Raw genomic sequence first — 15,629 nt, 5'->3', positions numbered from 1 at the left:
CCATATTCGCAGTAGGATTACGTCATCAAAATTGGATAGCTCTAGGTACCATGCGAGAAACATACATACATTTATGCAGATTCTTCATTATTTAATTTCTTCAAATATAACACAGAGCGATAATATTTGGTGGCAACAGTTTGAAATGTGATACAGCTATTTATAGTGTTTCGACGCAAAATCGCAAAACGAAAATAATAGTTCGTCAGGGACAAAGCCCCTTTGGACTAATTATTTTGGAAATAGAAATACAAAGTTTGTCTCAATGCGATGTAATGTTATTGGATATTTTTTCTTGATAAAAACTATAACGTTATTAGTTTAAAATTTATAATTAGAAATATCGAATCCTATTTCTCATTTTCGCCCAGTAGCGGCCGATCGATAAAGTCGCTGAACACTGGTAGTTCAATCTAACGTTCGAATCCCGCCGAACGTACCGGCGTTTTCGTGGTTTTGCCTATGCGTAACGTGTATATGAACCAGTTTCCTACTCCATGAAGCCATCCTTCTCTTAGGCAAATAGCCCTCGAGTGCTTTTCCGTTGTTAAATAAACCAAAATCATTTTTCTTCTGTATTAATTTTTTACCAGCCTCAGATGAAGAAAATGTGTCTTGTTTTAACACGAATAAAGTGAGTAGCGACCTCATTCGCGATATTTCATCACGGATCGAACTAGCAATATTTAGCAGCCTTTAATCTGTTGGGGCCTTGATGGACGCCCGTAAACGCTGAATATGAGCTGCAATAATTTTGTTGGCTTATTACACAGTTAACGCTCATCCTTTTATCAGATTTTCGGTCTGGACCAAAAGGAAAATAATTGATTTAAATTTCATAAAAATAGGGATGAAATCTTCGTCGATTTTTTTTCTGTTCGGCGACCTTTCCAAAAACTTGTATTTGGAACGTCGCCAAATTCAAGATGGCAAAGGCATTAAATCGAAATGGGAGACATAGGGCTTGAGTAAAAATTAGTAATTTGCTATAATTTTATTAATTATTAACTAATTTATGCGAAAAATTACTTTTACTTAACCCGTTAAGTAAATGCTTGTGGAATTAAATAAATAGATTTTTTTTTTTAATTTTAAGATTTTAGCTTCGAAAAACCTAAATTGAATTTTTTTTTGAATTTCAGGAATAAGTTTTATGGAATTCGTGAATGACGATTAATTGTTAATTCATTAAAAATTTTAATTCAGGAATAAAAATTTAACTTCGAATTGCTGTGCATTTTTTTTTTTTTTTTTTTTTTTGCGAAATTCTAAGTTTAAATGACTAAATCACCATTTTTTCACTAAACTATGAATAATTTTCATAAATATTTCACGTAAATCATTAAATTATCAGTTCCATTTCTTCAGATAAAAGCTGCTGTGTGCTGTAACATTCTGCATGCAAAGAAATTTTAAGCATACGATTAATAGGCAGTTTTGATTTGCAAGAAAATTCTGAATACTTTTTCCAAACTAAACATATAAAACTTGACCTTCTTGCAAACGAAAGCAGAACTAGAAATGTTTTGCTGCTGCAAACGTTTAATTGAACTGCTATTTAAAATGTGTGTTTGGTGACCTAGGATCATTTACCGCTGAGAAGAAAATAAGATGATGCAAAACACATCATTTGATGCGGCGAGAAATTAATGAGCTATTGAGCGAGTGATATAAGGAACAGTGATAAAATTCTCTTACATCCATGCAATTGCTCTTCATTGCTAATTTAAAGCCTTGAATATCTCTGCTTGCATATCTAAGGGTTATGTATTTTGTGCTCCACTGCGCTGTTCATCATGAGCCTCATTCCAAGTTAAATAGCATAGATTTGGAAAACGAAACATTGCAGCATTTGTTCTAACAAAAATTTATTGAGTTTTTTATTCCGGCCATCTTTCGAAAACCGAGCTGAAATTCAGATCAAATTGGCGACCTCAAAATTAACTATTCTAGATTTTGTGTTCTCCCTCCCTAAGTTCATCCTTTCTCCCAAATTCGAGATCTTTCTAAATTACAGCACGATGCTTGAAAAAGGTAACTGAAACTAAAATTAACCAATCACAGCTTAGTACTTTCTGCCTCTACTTGGTATAAATACTCTTTGCAAAACAACTACGTCATTCCTTTTTCTAACTTCTGCCATGCAAAAAACTCTGCTCATGTTTTCCTGCCTGAAATGACTTCCTATGTTTTTACCTTTTTCATTAAAATATTATATATATATGTAATAATAAAATTCCATAGTCAAGAATACACTTAAAATTCTAACTGTATGTTCTTTTCATTTTTAACGGCGACGTTCTCTTATTTGAAAGTACGTGGAATTAAATCCACAGCCCCGTAGTCAAGTTGTTTTTTCCGCATTTTCTACACGTACAGTTATAGAATGTTCTGGAAATATTTAAAGCGAACTGGATTGGCTGACGAGGCTTCTTGGAAGCCCCGCCTTTCCAGAGGCTATAAAAGGACTCGCAAAGCAATATCAGGGGCTTTTTCTTAAATGTCACGATGCAGTAAACTTCATACAAAAAGTTATTAGTAATTCTTTTTATTTACTCCGGATATCTGATTTTGTAACTGCTATTTCTCCTGAATAATAATAAATGGATCCTGTTTTTTTTTAAAACTTATCGTCTGATAATTTAAGCTACGACTAAAGCTGGTACATCACATATATATATATATGTGTATCCCACCCGTAAGAATTTGAATATTATTACGTATAAGCATATTATTGCGTACTAATCATTTGTTCCCAATTTCTTTATAAGGTATTTTCTCGCTCCTTCCAGCATGCCTTCATGTGCAACCGGTTGCACATTCGCCGCGTATTCGAGTGGTCCAGGTTCGAGTCGCTGCGAGGGCACTGCTCATTTTTCACGTCTCATGTTTTTAAAAAAACTAAACCTAATGACTCTACAGTGACGCCCGAACTAAAAGGCGGTGGACAATAATTTGTCAGCGTCAGGATTTGGCGACTGGGTCCGCTAATCCCCAGTCACCCTTTAAAAGAAGAAGTATATAAGGTATTTTCTTATAAAGGCATTGATGGCTCTTATGAAGTCTTTGAGACCTAGGAATTTTCTTGTTAACTATGATATCTGTGTCTGTAGGTAAAACCATGGACATTTTCTCCTTTCTTCCAGTTTGTCTTCGTGATATAATGGTAGCACACTCGACTCATATTCGAGAGGTCCAGGTTCGAGTCCCGGCGAGGGCATTGCCCCTATTTAACGTCTGAGACTTGAAAATAACCTAATGACTCTACATCGTGAATGAAGAAGTTGGTAGTGACGGCAAACTTGACTTTTATTGCAGCTTTAAGTCGATCTTACGAAACACAAAGCAGAAAGAAGAGATGTCTTTGTAGGTACAACTAAACATTTTTTAAACATGACAATACATTCCATAAATTAGTTTTAAAATACACAGAGATGCCAAAAGTAAAAGGCTGTGGAAATAGGAATTGTACGTAGGCAAATTCAAGCCTCCAACAAATTAAAAAAATTTCCCAGTAGGTGATGTCTTCAATCCTATTATAGGTACGAACTGTCGACAATTATATTCTCAGAAATTCACTAGCTAAAGCAAATAAGCGTAATTTTGCAGATAAATAAATATGTTATAAGGTATTTCACCCGCCTTCTTGGCATGCCTTCGTGGTTCGGTGGTCTGCACGCTGGGCGCGTATTACAGAGGTCCGTGGTTCGATTCCCGGCGAAGGTGTTGCTCATTTTTCATCTTGCCTGCTTCTAAAAAATACCTAATGTCTCTACCTTGACGACTAAACTAAAAGGTTGCTGGATGATGATTCTCCATATCCAGGATTTGGCGATTGGGTCCCCTAAAAACCCACTCGCCCTTTGAAAGGGCGGTATATAAGGTATTTCTCCCGTCTTCTTGGCATGCCTTCGTGGTGTGGTGGTCTACACGCTGGGCGCGTATTGCCGAGGTCCGTGGTTCGATTCCCGGCGAAGGAGTTTCTCATTTTTCATCTTCCAAAAAATACTTAATGTCTCTACAATGTAACAATTGTAAAAAACTTCAAAACACTAGAAAATGCAAGAAATGGATGAAACTGCAATAACGCAGCGTAAATTTGCAAGGATGAAAAAGCATTATAAACTACGATTTAGATTATTTTACATAAACAGATATACGAATACACAAAAAATGCTCACAAAAACGAACGATAAATAAATAGACGTGGAATTAGACGAAAAGCGTTAATATGTGAGTAAACAACATATTCGATATTTAAAAGTAAGGCAGTTAAATGATTGAATCTAAAATAGTGAAAGAAAGTTCACAACGTTTTATGAAACGAGTTTAAAATTCTCTCTTCTTAACAGAATTTAAAAGCTGCCGTTATATGAACAGAATGGAATAATTAGCAAATTGTTGTGTCCAGAAAGAGGAAAATCTATAATTATTCTGTATCATTAGTACATTTTTTTTTTTTCTTAGTAGCGTATCTCTTTGAAAAAGCTAGCTGTACTGCGAGAGAAGTTCGAATAAAAGGTGGTATCTTTTTCTGTCTCATGTCGTCTGCAGTTTTATCGATTTCGGTGCTGTGTTCTTTTCTTTCTCATCGCCGCTTCTTAGGTTGCATAAAACTAGCAGAAACTGAAGACGGTCAAGAATAAATCAGACGACAATTTAGCTACTTTTTACCACGCTACTACTTCATCCTTTTCGATCGTTTTATTATTTGCACTTTGTGTATTCTTTCTGATCTCGAATATTTATTTGCGTTTGTAAGATTTGTGAAAGCGCATTTATTATATTATGAATAGACAATCTTCTTTTCGTTAAGCCATATAGAGTTATAAGGAATTTTCGTATTTCCCCCTTGCATGCACTTGTGATGTAAGTGGTTAATGCCTCCAATTAGCAATTGAATTAACTATGGTTCGATTGCCGACGAGGATTTTGACAGCCCCATTGTTTGCGTTTAAAAACATAATAAACCTAATCATAATAAATAAGAAACATAATCTTGACGGAAAATGGAACCTCTCATGGTGATTGCTTCTAAATATGATTGGCATTTTTAAGAGCAGAGTTAAATAATGGAATATTAAACATCAGCGAACGTTATAATCTGTAAGGCATGAAGATAAAATTTTGTGAAGGATAAAGATGACTAAAGTTAGATAAAGAATATGTAAAAAAGCTAAATAAGGATAAAATTATATGGAACTGTGGACAGTCACGCTAGGGAAGGTTTCACTATAAATTTCCATTATTACCCTAATTTGTTTCCCTTCTGTTATAGCAAAAGACCAGTTCTGATAGCGTCAAGTTAGACACAGTTGTTGTTAAGGAAACATAATCCAGATTTCAAAACTTTTGCTGCAGATTATAATAATATCATGCATATATGAGTGAGGCTCTGGTATACAATAATGAGTTCCATTATATGACATAACAATTAAAAGGTACTCATCACTAATACTTCAAAGAATTAATGTAGCTTGGAGTCTTTTCTTTTATGGGACAATTTTATGTAAATTTGCAAAGTAATTTTTATCGTATGCTTTCTCAGAAAGACTTCCCATTAGAAGGCTGCTATTGTTTGTTTGTATATTAAGTTAATTTTAATCTCTTTTCAATCTTCTTTTCTCATGTCTTGGGTATCCTCTTTCCTCTTATTTAAGTGTGTAATTTATAGAAACTTCTTTTAAAGAGTATTGTGCCTCTTTTACAACAAAGTAGATTAGTACGTTCTTCTTCGAAATCTTCATCAGAGTTAATTGCTTTCCCAATTTTTGCGAAGATAATTTAGCTATTTTTTTCCCCTGCGTAAGAACTCTTATACTGCTGCTTTTGGAAGTAAAATTTAGCGCTCATCCTGTGTAGCATATGGATGCGTATAGAATTGTTGCGTTCTGTGGATTCGTGGATTTGGAGTGATTGATGACAACACTTGATAAAGAATAAAAACACAATTTATTCGTCAGTATTACACAGGATAGTTTTAAAGACGCGTTTCAGTCGTCGAAAAACTACGACAAACAAGCTGAAACAATCAGCAACACAGCCTTCATGAAATCAGGCTATAACGGTAAAGACAGCTTCACGGCAAAGCACTAAAGTACAGCTCCCGACTCGGTCGATCGCTCTCGAGCTAACCACTGAACCATCTACTACTGAATTTAAAATACTACTACTACTTTGCGTATAGGCAGGGTATTTATAGACTTGCCTTCGAGAACATTCTCGGGAAAACCATGCTCTCACTCCATCTATAGCATATCGCAATTTTGTCACCAGATGGGCGATATATCGCCAAATCTGGCAATCTTGCATTTCCCTGCCATTTTCTGGTAACCCTAAGTCCGTTTTGCGGGGAAGCTATCTTACTGCAACTGCGCATTTCGTAGCGGTATCCTGTTTACATGCTGGTTCATTGAAAGTATAGAATATGTCAGTTGCGTTTTATGTCCATGCTTGGATATTACAAAATTATTAGGAAATATGAAGAATAAGACATTACTGTGAAACCTCGGTTTACGAATTTAGTTCGTTCTTGAAGACTGTTCTTCAACTGAAATTCTCGAAAACTGAAACTGTTTTCTCCTTAGAAATTAATGGAAAATGGATTAATTCGTTCGTAGGCTGAAAATGATTGCTTATTTAAAATTTACATAATATCATGTACGCAAATTCATGATTCAAAATCAATGGAAATCATAAATTCCACGACAGAAGACTATAAACACTATATTAAAGATATAAAATAGACGAAAACTTAATTTTATTGAACCAGTACGAAGAAAAAAGGACGGGATAAGTAGAAAATGATGAAGAAAATGTTATTGTTTGAATTCGAAATTCCCTTTTCATAAAAATATCGTTATAAGTCATTAAGGGGCATCTTCTTTTATGTTTTCTTTGTCTCTACGTGGATTCTACTGTGCTTGAGGCTTGAAATTTTGTATATAGGACTGCTATAACATGTAGATGTGCACCTCGTATTTTGGTTGCAATTGGCCGCACCAAACGTATATAAATATATTTATATATATATATCCACTCTGTTACCCGGCTCAGTGATCTCAGTTTCTTTACTCTTATATGTTTGGAAATTGTACATTTTTTGCTTTAAAAAGGATTGTATTATGTTGTTTTTATCTTCTGGTTAAGGTTTTATGCCTCTAGTAAATCTGTATGCAATATTTTGAGAATTATCAACAATTTTAAAGTTGTTTAAGTGCCGCTAAGCCTTTTTTATATGGTGGCCATTGATGTTTAAATTGGAAACAGAGACTAGTGGATTTGTTGCTAATCTAGAGAAACTTAGCTTCGCAACAACAAAGATAACGCATTCATTTATTATTGTCAATTAAATCATGCTTAATTCTTTCTGGAATTTTTTCGAGGAAATAAGTGTTTGAGATTTACTTCGTAATTTTTAATATAGATATTTTGAGTTTTTATGCATTTTTGCCTTCTCGCGAAGTGAGAACAGAATTAATTACATGAGAAATGCTCAATCGTCTGTGAAAAACTGTTTCTTTTTTGTTTTGTTTGCTTAATTTCTTTTATACATCATTCTAGCTTTATTATAGTATTTGAATAGAACATGTGGCAACGATTAGATAATTCTATTCTTTAAATGATGTAAATTTTGTGCATTATGAGTTATAATATGAATGAAATATATAAGTTAACTGTTATATAATTATTGGATTATATAGCAGTTAACTGAGTTTCCGTTATATAATTATTATATAAGTTAACTGTCATATAATTATTAATACTGTTAAGTGAATCTAGCGCCAGAGTGTCGCTATGGTAAACAAATACTAGAGTGAATTTTAAAGAATGCATTTATTCTATTGTGGTTTATGCGCTGTCGGCGAAGTAGATTTAATTCAATCCAATAAGTTTAGATGAAATGCAAGAAAAAATGCGTATATTTTAATATTCCGTACAAGGAAGTCATGTGGTGTACACATCAGATTTTTTTTTTTTTCTGAACCCATTTCTTCCAAAATCGTCATTTTTCTATGTTTTTGAAGTTATTCCAAGCCTCTCTTGTTGAGGTGATTTATCTGGTTTTCCTAGTAGCTTCTCCAAGCTTTCATTATTTATTTCCTTGTAGACTCATTAGGTCATTTTGTAGCAAGAGATGTAAAAAGTGTGCAGTGCCCTCGCCGGGACTTGAACCCGGGCCTCTCGAATACGCGCCGAGCGTGCTGACCACTACACCACGAAGGCATGCTGGAAGAAGGGAGAAACTACCACGGTTTTAACCTAGAGACACATATCATAGTTAATAAAAACGTTCTAGGTCTTAAAGCCTTCTAAATGCACCTCATTCTGGCCATAATTTCCTCCAGGAATTCATTGTTTTGTAAGTCACTCACTGCAGGCTTTTTTAGTGATGGTTCATCAATGATTAAAGTGATGTTTCCAGAATTTTTTTGAGTTTATTATGTAACATAGCGTACCTCAAAACAGCTTTGAAAATCATTTGTTTCCGGTTTGAGTGTTGGTAACTCGAGACATAGTGCGTCATCCGAGGCGTTTTTTATTCGGATAATTTATCGCGATCCAAACTTCAACAGTATTTCAAAATTTGCTCAGATAGGGGAAAATGTTGTCGAGCATTATAGGAGATTTGTATACCAAGTAGTAAATGTGTAATATTTATTTTAGGCAGCTATTCTGTTTTCTTCTCGATAATTATTATTTTTATTGTTAATTTTTAGCTTAGAATTTATGTCAGAGCCTTATTATCTCTTTGAGAGTGGGCTATTTAAAAATAATATGCTAATCTAATGGCTCTCAAACGCAGTTCGCGGCATCCTTGGTGTATCAAAATTTTTGCCCAGCGTTCGAAGTCGAAATACAAGAAAATATAAGAGTCATACGCAGTTCATGCGATTTAAATTAAAAATAAATTAAATATGTCTTTCAAATTCCCGAACATAGCCCCTTCAATTTTCTGTTTCAAGCTGATTTTTCTTGCGATATTTTCTTTTTCATGCAGATACCATCAAAAACCCAGCTTTGCACGAACATGACATCGTACATGGATTATTCATTTTTTAATGGCAGCCAAAAATCATTTGATTCCATGCTATCGAATTTTGTCTTCAGTGCGTTTATAAGGAATTTCCCCCTTCCCAACTCACACTTTCACAGTGTAATTGGTAGCACATCCGGCTAACAATTGGATTGGAAGGTCTAGAATTCAAATTCCGGCAAGGTCATCGGTGGGTTTTCGTAGTTCCTGCTCCAGTAACTATCTAATTGTTCTACATAATGTAACAAGACACTTCCATAATATTTTCTAATGTCCTTTTGCTGAAGTAAATTCAAATGGAGGTTTGCCTCTGAAAGGGTGTTGAACGCACGCGAATTCGTCCCTATCAAGGTCAGTAGACAAACAATGTTAAGCTCTTCGCAGCGCTTACGTCACTTGCCTACAGAAATGGAAGAAACCAAGGTTAGGGAGAAACAAAGCATACAAAGGGTGTAGGGAGTAGCTAGGACTTAGAAGAGACTTAGAAATTAATTTGGGACGTCCACATTGCTAGAATATCGCTTCGCAACAGAGTGGAACTACAGTTTTAAACAGGCGAAGTCAGAGCAGACGCAACATAGTGATGTCAGTCTACTTCCTGTTAACTCCCCCTACTAGGATCCGGCGAGGAGTCACACAAAGGAAGCCCTTCTCTTTAACCCTGGGAGTTGTTGCTTTTGAGCAGACTAGGGGTCAGTGATGTCACACCAGAGCAAACTTTGTAGTATAGTTATAAGGTATTTCTCCCGCCTTCTTGGCATGTCTTCGTGGTGTGGTGGTCTGCACGACGGGCGCGTATTTCAAAGGTGCGTGATTCGAGTCCCGGCGAAGTCGTTGCATATTTTTCATTTTGCCTGCTTCCAAAAAATACCTAATGTCTCTACAGTGGAGCCCGAACTAAAAGGGTGTTGGATGATGATTCTTCTCACCCAGAATTTGGAGATCGGGTCCCCTAAAAACCCCAGTCGCTCTTTAAAAGGAGGAGTATATAAGGTATCTCTCCCGCCTTCTTGGCATGCCTTCCTGATGTGGTGGTCTGCACGCTGGGTGCGTAATCCAAAGGTTCGGGGTTCGAATCCCGGCATATTTTTCATCTTGCCTGCTTCCAAAAAATACCTAATGTCGCTTCATAGTATCGATTGGTATTTTTCAAAAATACACCTTTGTACACTGTATGTTAGATTTCTTCCTATCATAGCACCAACACATCAATAGTCCAGTTTTAAAATCACGTGAATTCTAAAAATCTCTATGGAAATATTGGAGTATTCATGGCACGGCACGCAATTTGGGAACTACTGTGCTTTATTATTATCATTTAAACATCATCAGTTACGTATTTTTGAATGTAATTTATAGTATAATGTAATGTATCTAATCGGTGATGCATTTGATGCATTAAATGGTGAAACTAGAGCATTTAATCTAGAATTTTTGATTATATATGATATACGGTCTGCTTTTTGTAATATATATCATATATATATATATTAACAAACATGTATATACGTAAAAAGCAAATTTAAAGTTAAAATAATTAAAAAATGTGCAAACATATAAAAGATTTAATTTTCGAACTAATCTTCAATATCATTTAAATTCAATTCGTGTTTCGTCATTCATGCAGGCAAGGGTAAAAGTCAAAACCAAAAGTAAATACATAGTGAAGAATGTCCAAAACGAAATACCAATAAAGTGGTACCTTGAGAAATTAGCAATGAAAATAAAGGTCTGAAAGGAAAATACCAATAATGAAGTATTTTGAGAATTACGCAATGTAAAGTAGTATTAAATTAATTTAAAAAAAATTAAATTAAATTTTTCAGAAAAATTAATTTAGAAACCAATGCATTTTAGAAACCCTTGTCTACAGAAACCTCCCCGACACGAATATGCATATCAATCAAAAAGAAACTAAAAAGGTACTAAACATAATTTATATAAACTAATAAGAAACTAAAAAGAACTAATTCATAATTTATAAAAAACAAATAAATACTTAAAATATAATTACATATCTAGAAAATACTTAAGTACTACATAAAAAATACTTAAAAAATACTTAAAAGCAAGTAAATAGTAAGTTTTAATTCTAACTTACCTACCATATAGCTTTGGGGTCTGTAAAAGTATTTCCTAAGTGATGTAAGTGTGTTCTGCAAATTATATAGATGGCGCTTATCTAAGTAAAGTTGACTGCCAAGCTGCTATTTGTTTTATTAAAAATTTTGTAAACTTTAATATTAAAATATTAAAATAATATAAATCTAGAAAAAATCAAAGAATATCCGAAAAGTATGTAATTCAAGTTTTAATTTTAATTGACTAACTATTTATGGTATGGAGTTTAGTAGCTGAGTCAATTAAGAGATGTAAGTTTTTCTCTGCAAATTTCATTAAAAGAGTACTCTAATTGAAGTAAAGTAGAGTTAAGTGGTTATTGTGAATTAATGAATGTAAACTGCTTGTAATGTTAAATGTGTGTTGCAAAATTGTGTAAATAATACAAATAAAAACGTTAAGGAAAAATTATTTTTTACAGAAAATTGCAAATTAAAAAGTAATAATTAAAAAGTAATTTAGCAAAACTGAAATGTTTAAAATTTAAAAATGTTTTTATGTAAAATTTAAATTAAAAAATATATTTTTTTAAAAATCTTAAAATGTCTTAAAAATTCCTCAATTTTTTTAAGTAAAATTTAAATTTTGAAATGAATTCCTAAAAAAATTTTATTTATTAAATTTAATTTCTTAAAAAATGTTTATTAAAAGCTAAATTTAAAGAAAGAAAATATTGAAAGTTTTAATAAACTTGATTCCAACTGGTATATTAAAACTTTACTAAACACTGGCTAAAGTATGGAAAATTAGAAGAAGATTAAAATCTTCACTCAATTCGGGCTATAATTGAGACTTTTGAAAAGAGTTTGCCCTTTATTAGTAAAAGGAAAGAATCCAGTATTGATTAAATATACATATTTACAAATTTATTTACAATAAAAATTTACAAGGTAATTCCTTTACTCTTCTATATCCTCCATTACCCTCCAGCTAAGATTTAAGGTAATGTTATCATACCATAAAGAGCCAAAAAATTATAAAGTTAATGCCTGCCTTTTTAATATATAAATTAATAAATTTTGGTGGTACTTGGTTATCAACTCGAACATTAATTAGCTTTATTATTTCTTCCTTTAAATCTTCTATTTCAGTACATATATTTTTTATTCTGATTATTTGGTTATGAAACGTGTTTTCTATTACTTTTCTAGAGATATTAGAGTTCCAATTAATTAGCTTAATAGTATGAAAATGGAAATTCCTTCTTTTATCATATAATTTAATTTTGCTGTGTTTAATAATTAGCAGGTCTAGGTATTCAATAGTATCTTGATTCGTATTCGTTTTATTAAGTGTTAAACTATTTGGGTAAATTTTGAATTGCTCAAAAGCAGAATTATTATTGAAAGTTATAATATCATTTATGTATCTAAATGTATGTGCAAATAGCTTTAATTCATTCTTATTTAAACTTAGTTGGAAATTATATTCATAAGTAAAAAGAAATAGGTTACATATTTGTGTAGAACTGTTTGCTCCCATAGGAATTCCTCTCACTTGCTGAAAGATTTTATTATTGAATTTAATGTAGTTATTAAATAATGCACAATTCAGATAAGTGTTCCATCTTTCAATACAAAGGATGCCAAGTATGTCAGGAAAAAGTTGTGGGAGTTGCATTAAACTAGTAAAAATTTCTTCTAATGGTAGAGAAGTATAAAGGTTTTCAAAGTCATAGCAGTTAATGTTCTTGATTTCTAAACTTTTAAATCTGCTGAGAACTGGAGCATTATTGTAAATAATCCAACTATAGTTGTGTTGTTTGTTAACGAGTTGTTGGATTAAATTACAGATTTTTTAAGTTTAATTGCAAATATGTAATCTATATTCTTTTTATAATTATTTGTACCATTAGCAATAAATCTAAATTTGCGTGGTGATTTATGAAATTTTGGGAGAGCATATAGATTTGCTAATCTATTGTAGTTAGATGGTTGTGAAATTTGCAGTTTCTTATGAAATGCTTTTAGCTTTTTTGCAATAACATTTTCTTGTATATTGGTGAGTTTGTAAGTAATGGCATTATTCAGTTCAGTATTAATTAATGAGACGTAAAACAATTTTCATATTATGCTAAAATTATTATTGGTTTGCCAATTTTGGTTATTACGAACTTTTGTTTCAAATCTTGCAATAGAGGAATGAGAATATTCCACGGTATATATTTTACAAAAAGCAGACTTGTTTGAACGTAAACATAATTCTTTTAAAATAAAAATAAAACTTAAAAAAAAAGTTTGCTTCTGAACATGTTTTTCTCAAACAGTGGATTACGAAGCATACGATGCTTCCAAAAACTGGCAAATATTTCCGAAGATACTCATCTTGGCAGGTGTATTTACCGTTACTCACTGAAAAATAGCGTTCTGGAATATCTTGTTTTTCTCGGTCGGCAGAGAAGGTCTTGTTCTTTTAAAATGAATTGTACCGGAAGATTATTTTGCAGTATATCTTTTGCTTCAGTCGTAAAGATATAATTGGTAAGTTAGAGCATGTTTAAAGAGTTAGGTAAGAGTTTAAGAATTAATTTGTTGGTAAATTCTTGTGAGGAAATATGAATACATAACGCGTTTCGCTTAATGTTAAGTGCAATTCATATGAAAATTAATATAATTATAGGAATTTTATATATATTTTATTTTTTATAGTTGTTAAAATTTTATTCTTTCAGATCTGCAGCAAAATGAAAACAGTGATCCCGCGAAGAGGGAGCCATTACTGCTTTCATTTCTTTTAGATTCATCTAAAACGGGAAAAATTTTATTTTCTGTTCTATGGAATATAATTTTTTTTTTCATTTGCGTTCCTAATTGTGATAACATACAGAGCGTTCTCTTCTAGAAAGTTACTGAGCTTTTATATGTAATTCACTTTAAATGGGGGGAACTCAAAACCCAAATTGAGTATTGCCATTCTCTATTATTATGTTGAAAGCTAGAAAATGTTATGCTGACTGTTTACTAGAAACACGCACTAGAATATTCTTATTAGTTACAACATTTGAAACCTCAATATCACATAATGATAAGAGGGTAATCCCAAAAAAAAAAGGTCTCCTATTAAAAAGGTCTCCTATTTTTTGGGGACGTAGAGAAAGTTTTAATACGGTTGTTGGCAACACTGTTGTGAGCGGTGCCTTCTCCGCTACCACATCAAGGAGGTTAGAATAGAAGGAGGGAGGGTTCGCGGTTTCCTCCACTATCGGGGAATGAAACTTCGCCGAAGAAGCGGCGTCCATGTTTGTGACTTCAAAACATTGCATTACGGCAGTGACATGTACGTGTTTCTAACCTGTTCCGTGCATTTATTTTCCAGTAAAAATACGTTAAATTTATAATGAAATCCCTCGCTATTGTTGAATTTTTGTTTTAAAGTAATAAAGATGATATCCAAAATTTACTATGTACAGCAAATTATTAAGAAATAGTTCGAAATCTAAATGCATGCGCATAACATTAAAGCCTTTAAAAAATGATGTTTCTGCATATTTCACGAACTTGCTTAGGTTAGAAAATAAATCTTAATAAAATAAAACAGATTTATGTGAATTCATTGATTTCAGTTTATGCGCATTTCATATTTATTAATCTCAAAGAAACTGCCTTTAATTAAGTTGAATTACAGAAATACACCTATATAAGTTTTTGGATAAATCTTTCCACATGTTCAATTGTGTAAATATTTTACTTAATTTCATCACTATACTGCCCAGAAATTTGTAAGTTTATGCAAAAATTTTTAACAACAGAACAGTTTATCTTAAAAAAATGAATAATAATTAATATATAAAGAAAAGCATTGCTTTATTTAACACCTTTACAATTAATAAAAATAGTAACAATTGATTTCTTACTTTTCATGAAAGTTATAAAACGAATTAACTAAAACGTTCAAATTATACAATTTAAATCCTACCATATAGCGTTGTATCTTAAGGAACGAAGATACCAGCTATAAACAGAAACATTAAAATGTATTTAATATATTTTGATTATAGTTATATTAAATAACCTATTTTAAGTCCTTTTTTTTCACATCTGGAAAGAAAACCACATGACATTGTGATATTTTTTGACATAGTTGTCATATTACATAAAAAAAGAAAATTGATACTTACATGTGAAAAATAATGCCCGGAATTTTTTTCCAGAATCTATTTGTGCATCCATATGCAATACAAGCTGACATGCTTCAAAAAGAAAAGAAAAAAAATGTTGCAATGACAGACTTCCTTGCACAAGTCACGGTGATAACAGGAAGATGGCCGCCAAGCTTCACCGTTTGAGTTGAACCTTCCCTCCTTCTATTCTAACCTCCTTGTACCACATAAACACGCAGGCGCTTCGCTCAGATGCTCAGTCTTGGCTTGGCAGCCATTCGAAATGGAGCTCCCGATAAACGTTACCGCCATGTGCAAAGTGCTCGCAGTTATTCGATTTTGAACGCAAAAGGCGTTAAACCAGTTGAAATT

General features: G+C 32.6%; 1 protein-coding gene and 1 non-coding gene across 7 annotated transcripts in view; one reads left to right on the top strand and one right to left on the bottom strand.

The window, feature by feature from the left end:
- Positions 1-15,629, top strand: part of LOC118191624 (exocyst complex component 4-like) — a 785,372-nt gene that overhangs the window by 110,298 nt on the left and 659,445 nt on the right. The gene's annotated exons all lie outside the window — the stretch shown is intronic.
- TRNAT-CGU (transfer RNA threonine (anticodon CGU)) lies at positions 8,155-8,226 on the bottom strand. Its single transcript has one exon. It is a non-coding gene; the product is annotated as a tRNA-Thr (tRNA).

The sequence above is a fragment of the Stegodyphus dumicola genome, chromosome 7, assembly GCF_044657685.1.
Source record: "Stegodyphus dumicola isolate Sdum_Otavi_A_Nest chromosome 7, ASM4465768v1".
Lineage (NCBI taxonomy): Eukaryota > Metazoa > Arthropoda > Arachnida > Araneae > Eresidae > Stegodyphus > Stegodyphus dumicola.
This window is presented reverse-complemented; position numbering and strand designations above follow the sequence as displayed.